General features: G+C 44.8%; 1 protein-coding gene across 1 annotated transcript in view; it reads left to right on the top strand.

The window, feature by feature from the left end:
• Window positions 1-12050, top strand: part of LOC124789467 (BMP and activin membrane-bound inhibitor homolog) — a 260960-nt gene that overhangs the window by 47134 nt on the left and 201776 nt on the right. The gene's annotated exons all lie outside the window — the stretch shown is intronic.

The following is a 12050-nucleotide window of genomic DNA, read 5'->3' as shown; positions in this document are numbered from 1 at the left end:
ACCCCTCCTCACCCACATCGAACACCTCCGCTTCTCCTATACCATCCGCAAACCAGATTCCAATAACTCCACTGTCTACCGTCTGACCACCAACTCTGGTACACTGCCATGTCTTCACAAACGCATCCCTCCGTCCCTACACCTACACACCTCAACGCAACCAATTCCCTCTCCCAGTCAATGAGATCCACCCTGATATTTATGCCTCCGACCAACTTCAACCCTTCCCCACCTGTTCGGTCACTACTTTCAACCGAACCACTGGAGAGTGCTGCCCTCTCTAGAGATATTTATACCTGTGGGACAATGGTCAGCGACCAATTCCTACAAGGGCACATAACGGTACACTCGCCACGGCTAGGGTGGGAAGAGTTGTGAAACGCCTCTCTGTCGGTCAGCTGCCATTAGCTCGTGGCCACGCGCCGTTGTAAAACAGCAAATACGCATATTTTGACTTGTAAATATGAATCAAATTGTAAGCAATAAGTGATTATCTCAACTGTCGTCAGTCATTACAATCCGAATGGATTGTAATCATCATACAGTCTCTCTAAATTCATGGCTCTTCGGTACATTTACGGTTCACATTTTCGTCAGTGGACGCCAACGTTTTCGTACTGACCTAGCCCACTCCACATCAGGGCTCCTCTCTCCTTTTCCCTCTCCATCTATTCCCATCCCTTTTCTCTTGTAACCACTATCCTACATACGCACCACACTACTACTCATCCTTTTGTCTCTCCCATATGTGTATTTCCCACTATCCACCTCCACTCCTATCTATCATTTCCATAGTTACGAAAGCCAGAACCGTCTTCCAAATTCAACTCACAAAGCATCTCATTCCCGCCATGTCTTCTATAGTATGTTTTGGTTCACCAACGACGACTACGTCGTTGTCTTCGTCTGTTCATTTCGTTAAGAACAAAAACAGCACCAAATGTCATTAATTCTTTCTCTTCAGTTGACATAGCGTATCTCTTGGTGTGAATACACCAAGTAACGTATCAGTTCACCGCAGCAGACTACGCGAATAAGTAGAAATGTTGGTCGCTAGTGTAAACGGGAATGCGAACAACGAACAATGTTGCCAACATGTTGAGGGAACAAGTTGCACACAACGTTCCGAACAAAAACTTGTTCTCAGCTCAATGTAAACGCGCCTTAAGGCAGATTTTCGACACAACCCAAATTAACATACCCTTTAATTTTTAATTAAAAAGTAATTACTACTGCGGACATCCGCAGAAGTATCCTCATCGGCGTGGGATTTTACCCTCAAGGTAATTATTACTTCGGATATGCGCACCAAAGCAGACCTCTACTCGAGCGATGATTTTACTTGCTAGGGATCTCTCTTGTGTAAGGGTGTACAGTTCGGTCGCCGTCCAGTAATGGTCCCACCTCATGTCTTTTGGGAACAGCGATGCTCCGACAATAGGAAATCCAATACTGTAGCGAAGGGCCGGCCACAGCTGGAGACTGTCTGCAGGAGGCCCGCGCGGCTGGAGGGCTGTGCAGACACAAAGAACTGACCGCTGCGGCTCGCCGTGGCGCCAGCCTTGCCTTCCTCCCCTATCCCAGTACAGGCAGCGGTAGGCCAGCCCCCTGCGACGTCCTCCTCCTGCCACGCCGCTTGTTTGTTCCCCGCCACAGGCAGCTTACCTGAGCCCTGCCTGCCCCACGCGCGCGCGCCCAGACTTGAAGAGAAAGCCAAAGCCGTGTTTGTATAGCAGCGATGACACCACGATTTATACGGCGTAGCAGGCAATTGTCGCGCCCTTGGGCAACAACAGATCTCTCTCTCTCTCTCTCTCTCTCTCTCTCTCTCTGCCGGCCGGTGTGGCCGTGCGGTTCTAAGCGCGTCAGTTTGGAACCGGTGACCGCTACGGTCGCAGGTTCGAATCCTGCCTCGGCCATGGATATGTGTGACGTCCCTAGGGTAGTTAGGTTTAAGTAGTTTTAAGTTCTAGGGGACTGATGACATTAGAAGTTAAGTCCCATAGTGCTCAGAGCCATTTGAACCATAACCCTGAATTTTAACCCCACTCGCCAAGAGGGTGACTCATTATATCGGAGGTCTTCGGCTGATATTGCTAAAGATTTTTATTAAAAATTTAAATAGTGAGATATTTCGACTTGTAGTCAAAGCCACTATCCCTTTACCATGCGTGCAATAGCGTTTCTTGTTTTAAAAGCTTTTCACAACTGAAATACATTCTTCGAAATTTTGACGTGAAAGGGATACATTAGTGAAGAGAGGAGTAGTACAGAGTTGCAGCCTATCCATGTTATTCGGTCAGTACATTGGATCAATCAGCAAAGGAAACCAAAGAGGAAGTTGCTGAGTCGCGGATAGCCCCAAGAAAAAAAGTGTCACAAATAGGCTTTCGGCCAGCAAGGCCTTCGTCAAAAATAGACACACACACACACACACACACACACACACACGTACACGCAACTGACACACACACGTACACGCAACTGACACACACATGGCATGTGCTATATGGTGAGTGGCAAAATTCCTTTTCATAATACATTACATAAGAAATTCCATCTTGGATTTTCCATTGTTTAAAACCGAGGAGAAAGTTGGATTTAGGATTACAGTTCAAGGAGAAGAAATAAAAGCTTTACTTAATGGTGTGCTTCCGGGCGTATTGCCGAATTGTTGGCATTTTATATATAGTGGCTGGAGTCCAGGCAGAGCGTACACTACAGCAAAACACCTAAAGAAGACGGATGGGTCGTTCGTCGAAATATTATGCAGAAATTGCAAACAACAGCTTGGTAGAACACTCGGAAGCGCTTCATTAACGAATAACTCCGATAACAATCCCAGAGACCAAAAGCTTTAAGGTTTGCCGATTAACTGTGATTATGTCAGAGTCGGCAAAGGTCTTGAAAACGTAGTTGAGCGGAATGGATACTGCCTTGAAAAGATGTTATAAGTTGAGTATCAACAAAAGAAAAACAAAGGGCAATGGATTATAGACGAATTAAGTGATGCTGATGGAATTAGATTAGGGACAAAAATGGTTCAAATGGCTCTAAGCACTATGGGACTTAACATCTGAGATGATCAGTCCCCTAGACTTAGAAACTACTTACACCTAACTAACCTAAGAACATCACTCGCATCCATGCCCAAGGCAGCATCCGAACCTGTGACCGTAGCAAACGCGCGGTTCCGGACTGAAGCGTCTAGAACCGCTCGGCCACAGCGGCTGGCAGATTAGGAAATGTGATACTCAAAGTAATAGATGAATTTTACTCTTTCGGTAATGAAATAACCGTGGTATACGTAATGAGGGTATGAAATACAAACTAGCAGTAGTAATAAAATCTTTACAAAAAATATATGTCATCATCAAAAATAAATTTATATCTTAGGGTCTGTTTATTGGAAGGAATGGCGTGGAGTGTAGGTTTGTATGGAGGGGAAACATGTACGATGACAATTTCGTGAGGCTTAACGGCTTGGTGCAAGTCTCAATTGGACGCCACTAATCCTACTGGGGAAAAAAGGAGCCCTATAATTTAAAGCCGTCTCCGCACGACGTGTCATCCGCGGCGAATGTTCATATCACTGAGAGACAGAAGCAACGTTAAAGGCAGAGTGAAAAATTTCCAGGATCCGATCTCGTGACGTTTCGATTTTCATGCACGCGCTTTACCAACAAAACCATCAGGCCCGAATACGCGGACGATAAATAGGAACGAAAAAGAGAGACCAGAAACTTTTGCAATAATATGTTACAAGAAAGCGCTGAAGATTATACGGGTAGACCGAATAAGTAACGAAGAGGTACTGATTCGAATCAGGGACAGAAGTTTAACGGCACAACTTGTCGAAAGAATGGATAGATTAGCATGACACATCCTGAGACATTACGAAGCTGACTATCCTACAGATAAATATGGCCTCCGAAAAACAGCGCAACTTGACATTTTTCTACATTTACATTGATATCCATATTTCCCAAGCCACCAAACAGTGCGTGGCGAAGGGCACGTTGTACCACTACTGGTCATTTCCCTTCCTGTTCCGCTCTCAAACAGAGCGAGGAAGAAACGTCTATCTGTATGCCTCCAGACGAGCCTTAATTTGTCTTATCTTACGTCTGTGATGCTCACGCGAAATGTACGTTGGCGGCGGTAGGAATCTGCAGTCAGCTTCAGATGTCCGTTCTCTAAGTTTTACTCAATAGCTTTCCTCGAAAAGAATGTCGCCTTCGCTCCAGGCATCCTATCCGAGCTCCAGAGGCTACTTGGTAATACTAGGTGCGTGTAATAAGTAGTGGAACACCTTTTTTTCTGGAAGTTGGTTGGTTTTATTCAGGATTCCAATACACCATATTATTCCCCGTTCTTTTGGCTGTAAAATTCTATTTTTCAACACAATCTCCATTCAATGCGACGCCCTTACGCCACGTTACTGGAGCAGTTTGTATGCCCGTAAGGTACCACTCTTTTGGTCGACTCGGAGCCAACATTTTGCTGGATCAATAACCTTCCCACCATCCGTGTACTGCTTCCCTCGGAGTGCATTCTCTATTGGGGCAAACAGATGGAGGTCGGAAGGTGCGAGAGCCAAGCTGCAGTGTGGATGAAGTAAAACAGTCCATTGTGATTTTGTGGGCTCCTCTCGGGTGCGCAGACTTGTGTGAAACCTTACGCTGTCGTGGAGAAGGAGAAGTTCGTTACGTTTCTGTGGCAACAAACTCGCTGTAGTTGTTTTCTCAGTTTCGTGTCTTTACTGGCTGAGGACGTGACTGAACTCTTTCTTCGGAGGTGAGGTGATGTGGCGGCACTCCACGGATACCTCTTTCACTTCCGGTTGGAAGCGATGAGCCCGTGTTTCATCGTCTGCAACAACGTTTGGAAAAAAAAGAGAAAATTGACGTGTTCAGCCTCTTAATGCGCAAACAGTTCCGCACAGTCCTTCGTTGCTCTTTGTGGTCTTCTGTTAGGTGGCGAGAAACCCAGCGGTCACACGATTTTGAGTAGCCTAGCTGGTGGACGAATGTCTCAGCACTACCACCAGTGAAAGGAGAAAATATAAAAATGCAGCAAATGAAGCAGGCAAAAAGGAATACAAACGTCTCAAAAATGACATCGACAGGAAGTGCAAAATGGCTAAGCAGGGATGGCTAGAGGACAAATGTAAGGCTGTAGAGGCTTATCTCACTAGGGGTAAGATAGATACTGCCTACAGGAAAATTAAAGAGACGTTTGGAGAAAAGAGAACCACTTGTATGAATATCAAGAGCTCAGATGGAAACCCAGTTCTAAGCAGAGAAGGGAAAGCAGGAAGTTGGAAGGAGTATATAGAGTGTCTATACAAGGGCGATGTACTTGAGGACAATATTATGGAAATGGAAGAGGATGTAGGTGAAGATGAAATGGGAGTAAACAGATGTTGACAGATGTGAAAATTACCGAACTATCAGTTTAATAACTCACAGCTGCTTAGAAGAAAGATTAAGGAAAGGCAAACCTACATTTCTACCATTTGTAGACTAGAGAAAGCTTTTGACAATGTTGGCTGGAATACTCTCTTTCAAATTTTGAAGGTGACAGGGGTAAAATACAGGGAGCGAAAGGCTATTTACAATTTGTATAGGATGGCGGTTATAAGAGTCGAGGGACATGAGAGGGAAGCAGTGCTTGGGAAGGGAGTGAGACAGGGTTGTAGCCTCTCCCCGATGTTATTCAATCTGTATATTAAGCAAGCAGTAAAGGAAACAAAAGAAAAATTCGGAGTAGGTTTTAAAATCCATGGAGAAGAAATAAAAACTTTGAGGTTCGCCGATGACATTGTAATTCTGTCAGAGGCAGCAAAGGACTTGGAAGAGCAGTTGAACGGAATGGATAGTGTCTTGAAAGGAGGATATAAGATGAACATCAACAAAAGCAAAATGGGGATAATGGAATGTAGTCAAATTAAGTCGAGTGATGCTGAGGGAATTAGATTAGGAAATGAGACACTTACAGTAGTAAAGGAGTTTTGCTTATTTGGGAAGCAAAAAACTGATGATGGTCGAAGTAGAGAGGATATAAAATGTACACTGGCAATGGCAAGGAAAGCGTTTCTGAAGAAGAGAAATTAGTTAACATCAGGTATAGATTTAAGTGTCAGGAAGTCGTTTCCGAAACTATTTGTATGGAGTGCAGCTGCGTATGGAAGTGAAACGTGAACGATAAATAGTTTGGACAAGAAGAGAATAGAACCTTTCGAAATGTGGTGCTACAGAAGAATGCTGAAGATTAGATGGGTAGATCACATAACTAATGAGTATGTATTGAATAGAATTAGGGGGAAGAGGAGTTTGTGGCACAACTTGGCTAGAAGAAGGGATCGGTTGGTAGGACATCAAGGGATCACCAATTTAGTATTGGAGGACAGCGTGGAGGGTAAAAATCGTAGAGGGAGACCAAGAGATGAATACACTAAGCAGATTCAGAAGGATGTAGGTTGCAGTAGGTACTGGGAGATGAAGAAGCTTGCACAGCATAGAGTAGCATGGAGAGCTGCATCAAACCAGACTCAGGACTGAAGACCACAACAACAACAACAACAACAACAACAACAACAACCTCGAATGAGAGTGTCCGTACGTTCCAACGTTGCGGGAGTCACAGCTGTGTGCTGCCGGCCGGCATGAGGGTGATTGGACAGGTGTGGACGACCTTGTTACCATGACGACAGACGCCTCGCTCCATGACTCACCGTGCTTTTGTTCACCACCAGGTCTCAGTAGACATTCTGCTATCGCCCATCAATATCTGCGATGCTCAGGTTATCGGCCAAAAGAAACTCAGTGACAGCTCTGTGCTTGGAACGCACCTCCGTTGCAGACGCCATTTTGATGGCTACGTATGAGGACGCCACCTATCAGAACTTAACTGTAGGGTCTGAAGCGGGAATACACCACTATGTCCCACAGCAAATTTCAAATGTTTTTCATCCGAAATTGGCCGGCTTAAAAATGTGTTGCATTACTTATTGAGCCCCTCTTGTACTTGCCTGCTGATCGAACCTATCGGTAACGAACGTGCAGGCCGCCTTTGAATTGCTTCGATGTCTTCCTTTAGTTTGACCCGAAGGGAATCCCGAACACTCGAGCAGTACTCAAGAAAGGGTCGCACTAGTGTCCTAAATGTGTCCTACTTCGGCGGCGCTGTTCTTTCCGTCCCTTTACGACGAACCTGCACCTACCTGTAAACATTGTCTCAGTACATCATCAGTATGGAAGCTGAGCGAAACCTACTGTACTTCGACGTGAACCAGACTGCAATTAAAGTCACTAATCTACGTTTCGGGAGAAAGTTTTCACACGAAATGAAAGGTTGGAAATTTTGTCCTTAATTAATATATTCTGAAACTTAGGTGACCAAGTATCACTGCCAAGACCGTGCTAGTCTTAACACAGTCACTCACAATCCTTTTCACTCACGTTAGGAAGTTTATGGTGTTGCATTTCCCGAAAACGTAATAGCTACAAAAATACTGATTGTTTTTTGATTGATAATAATATTAAGTCTGTCGGTACCTAATGCAGTCACAGTTTTTAGCCACCGACCTGCTCAATACGCCACACGGAATGTATGTCAAAACTTCACAAAATTCACTTAAAAATTCCGAAATTCCTACACACCCATCGGATTAATTATGCCGTCACTTTACCACACTTTTGATGTATGAAATACTGCTAGATCCAGAAACTTATCATTTCCATCGGAACTACTACTAAACATGTCCGAACTGTTTCATGGCTAGGCTCCGACTCCTCTCTAGAATACTCTAAGTCTTCTCAACCAGGAGAGAAAGGCGCGCGAAGAATATTGCTTTACAACTGGTCAGTTTACTCAACAGCCAATAGCAAAACAACATTCTCCCGCGTCAATCCGCACTTTTCATCAATAACCAATCGCAAAATAGTAAACCTCACGACTGCACTTTTTACCGACGTAATTGTCTAATATGCTGAAGTTTTGCTTATGCAAAAGTTATTTACTATTGTTATTTATACCTGAATTAACTTTCCCTTTACCATAAACTTACTTTACGAATCTATTCTACAAAAATCCCCTTTGTCCATATCCATACTTCTTCGAAATGTTCCCACACGAAATCCTACTACACAACTCGTTAAACAGTTACCTTATATTAACCTTAAACCACACTCACGCATCATTCATACTGCTAAAACACATTTATAACATTTTACATACACAAAAAGACATAATAACACTTTATGGAAATACTAGAACAGTTTATGAAAATCATTCTGTTGGTTTAGTGCACTCTAGTGGGCACAACCGAAACTAAAATCACAGTCCCCCTATCCAATATTGTCCTCTATCGGCTGATACATAAACTACGTGCGCGTCCAGTCTCGCATCACCATCTGTCACTATCCAGCTCTGAGGCACATCACCCACTTAACCGCCTGCAATGCAGGATCGGTATATGGCGCTACGGCTCACTACTTTACAGGTAGACAACACTTTCTCACATTAGCTAACGCTGCTAGATGTGAGAGAAATAAGTGGCAGACAGAAAATCCCAGGACAAAGTGTGGTAAGGTTTTAATTCCGCCGGGAGCCGTGGTTATTACGCCCGGCGTTCGCAGCCACTGTGGTGCGTCCTCTTTCTCGGTGTCTGCGCCGGGCGCGCCATCCCGGCTTCGCCGCACAAAGGGCAGGCCTTTTATGGAAGCTGGCGCGGCGCGGCGCGCACCAGGCTGGCTAAATTGGAGTAATTAACGAGCGGCAGCCGGCCGTGTAGCGGCGGCCCAAACACACAGCGAGTGAGCTGCGCGGGATAACTGGCTCCTCTGTGTGTGTGTGTGTGTGTGTGTGCCGTCGCTGAAACAGACCACAAAGACCTGTACCCTCCGCCAACTAAAGCTGTTGTCAGCCAAGGATCCAAAAATCTGCAACCGGTCACAAATTACTGAACGATCTTTCACTCCGCTGCAGCGTGTGCTCTGTTTTGAAACTCAACTGGCCGATAAAAACTATGCGCCCGATATGTACTGCCTTGTTCTATGATCGAGTGTCTTTGGCTCGCAAGGTTCCACAGCGCCTGATGAGCAAATAAAATGGAATCAAGGAAGCAGCAATGCCAATACAGTTTATTAACGACCAAAGCAAAATTCATTGTAGTTCTTGCCGAATATCGTACGGTGAATTCTTCACACTGTGAGAACGGAAGGAATGGGAAAAACGTCGTCCAAACATTTCAAAATACCGACATTTATTTGCTCGATAAATACGTACTACTTTAAACAGTATATAGAAGGCAGTACTTTATCAATTGTATGTTAGCATTTGTATGCTACTGGCATAATGCTCAGCCCTACGTCTCAAGTTCCCCCCCCCCCCCCCAGCGGTTCACGACTGGCTCACGAGCATGTTGCCCGTAGGTGCATCCGCACTTTTAAGTGATGTACATTCAGCAGACGCTACATGCGAGACGTTATTACATTCAAACAGCATTCCAAGAAGAACCAGGCAACGTATTAAGTCATCGTATATACAGGGTCGTCCACTGATCGTGACCGGGCCAAATATCTCACGAAATAAGCGTGAAACGAAAAAACTACAAAGCTTGAAGGGGGAAATCAGATGGCGCTATGATTGGCCCGCTAGATGGCGCTGCCATAGGTCAAACGGATATCAACTGCATTATTTTAAATAGGAACCCCCATTTTTTATTACATATTCGTGTAGTACGTAAAGAAATATGAATGTTTTATTTGGACCACTTTTTTCGCTTTGTGATAGTCACAAACATATGGCTCACAATCTTAGACGAACATTTGGTAACAAGTAGGTTTTTTAAATTAAAATACAGAACTTAGGTACGTTTGAACATTTTATTTCGTTTGTTCCAATGTGATACATGTACCTTTGTGAACTTATCATTTCTGAGAACGCATGCTCTTACAGCGTGATTACCTGTAAACACCACATTAATGCAATAAATGGTCAAAATCGTGCCCGTCAACAACAATGCATTTGGCAATTCGTGTAACGACATTCCTCTCAACAGCGAGTACTTCGCCTTCCGTAATTTTCGCACATGCATTGACAAAGCGCTGACGCATGTCAGGCGTTGCCGATGGATCACGATAGCAAATATCCTTCAACTTTCCCCACAGAAAGAAATCCGGGGACGTCAGATCCGGTGAACGTGCGGGCCATGATACGGTGCTTCGACGACCAATCCACCTGTCATGAAATATGCTATTCAATACCGCTTCAACCGCACGCGATCTATGTGCCAGACATCCATCATGTTAGAAGTACATCGCCATTCTGTCATGCAGTGAAATATCTTGTAGTAACATCGGTAGAATATTACGTAGGAAATCAGCATACTTTGCACCAGTTAGATTGCCATCAATAAAATGGGGGTCAATTATCATTCTTCCCATAATGCCGCATCATACATTAACCCGCCCAGGTCGATGATGTTCCACTTGTCGCAGCCATCGTGGATTTGCCGTTGCCAATAGTGCATATTATGCCGGTTTACGTTACCGCTGTCGGTGAATGACGCTTCGTCGCTAAATAGAACAAGTGCAAAATATCTGTCATCGTCCCGTAATTTCTCTTGTGCCCAGTGGAACTGTACACGACGTTCAGAGTCTTCGCCATTCTATTCCTGGTGCATAGAAATATGGTAAGGGTACAATCGGTGTTGATGTAGCATTCTCAACACCGACGTTTTTGAGATTCCCGATTCTCGCGCAACTCGTTTTCGGTATACTAAGAATATTTTGGTCAGTTCGTCACTATTTCTCTTATTGACAATACGACAATACTCGCTCTCAGACGGTCATTATATTAACGTACTGGCAACAATAATGAAAGTATGAGGGCACTTCCGTGTGACATTACTCCCATTGCAGATGATAGGCGTGAATAGTGCTGTGTTAGCACTCTGCGAAATAACCGAAACTGCTCTAACCTGTGAATTCACAGATCACTAATATTTTTACCGTATCTACGGCCAGAAAGAAAGCAGCACTGGTGTAACGAACCGATCGGCGAAAATATAAGAAAATGCGTCCCGGGCGAAGTAAAATGTCCTGGCTCTCTCCCACAAATTTCTTCCGCGGGACGGTTTCAACCAATCGCGACTCGTATCCAGCCGCAGGTTGCACACCCATAATGTACACTACTGGCCATTAAAATTGCTACACCAAGAAGAAATGCAGATGATAAACGGTTATTCATTGGACAAATATATTATACTAGAACTGACATGTGATTACATTTTCACGCAATTTGGGTGCGTAGATCCTGAGAAATCAGTATTCAGAACAACCACCCTTGGCCGTAATAACGGCATCAATACGCCTGGGCATTAAGTCAAACAGAGCTTGGATGGCGTGTACAGGTACAACTGCCCATGTAACTTCAACACGATACCACAGTTCATCAAGAGGAGTGAATAGCGTATTGTGACGAGCCAGTTGCTCGGCCACCATTGCCCAGACGTTTTCAGTTGGTGAGAGATCTGGAGAATGTGCTGGCCAGGACAGCAGTCGAACATTTTCTGTATCCAGAAAGGCCCGTACAGGACCTGCAACATTGGGTCGTGCATTATCCTGCTGAAATATAGGGTTCCGCAGGGATCGAATGAAGGTTAGAGCCACGGGTCGTAACACATCTGGAATGTAACGTCCACTGTTCAAAGTGCCGTCAATGCGAACAAGAGGTGACCGACACGTGTAACCAATGGCACCCAATACCATCACGCCGGGTGATATGCCGGTATAGCGATGACAAATAAACGCATCCAATGTGCGTTCACCGCGATGGCGCCAAACACGGATGCGACCATCATGATGCTGTAAACAGAACCTGGATTCATCCGAAAAAAATGATGTTTTGCCATTCGTGCACCCAAGTTCGTGTCGAGTTCACCATCGCAGGCGCTCCTGTCTGTGATGCAGCGTCAAGGGTAACCGCAGCCATGGTCTGCGAGCTGATAGTCCATGACGCTGCAAACGGCGTCGAACTATTCG

The sequence above is a fragment of the Schistocerca piceifrons genome, chromosome 3 (genome assembly GCF_021461385.2).
Source record: "Schistocerca piceifrons isolate TAMUIC-IGC-003096 chromosome 3, iqSchPice1.1, whole genome shotgun sequence".
In the NCBI taxonomy this organism is placed as follows: domain Eukaryota; kingdom Metazoa; phylum Arthropoda; class Insecta; order Orthoptera; family Acrididae; genus Schistocerca; species Schistocerca piceifrons.
Note: the sequence above shows the minus strand (reverse complement) of the source record. Positions and strands in the feature narration are given on the sequence as shown.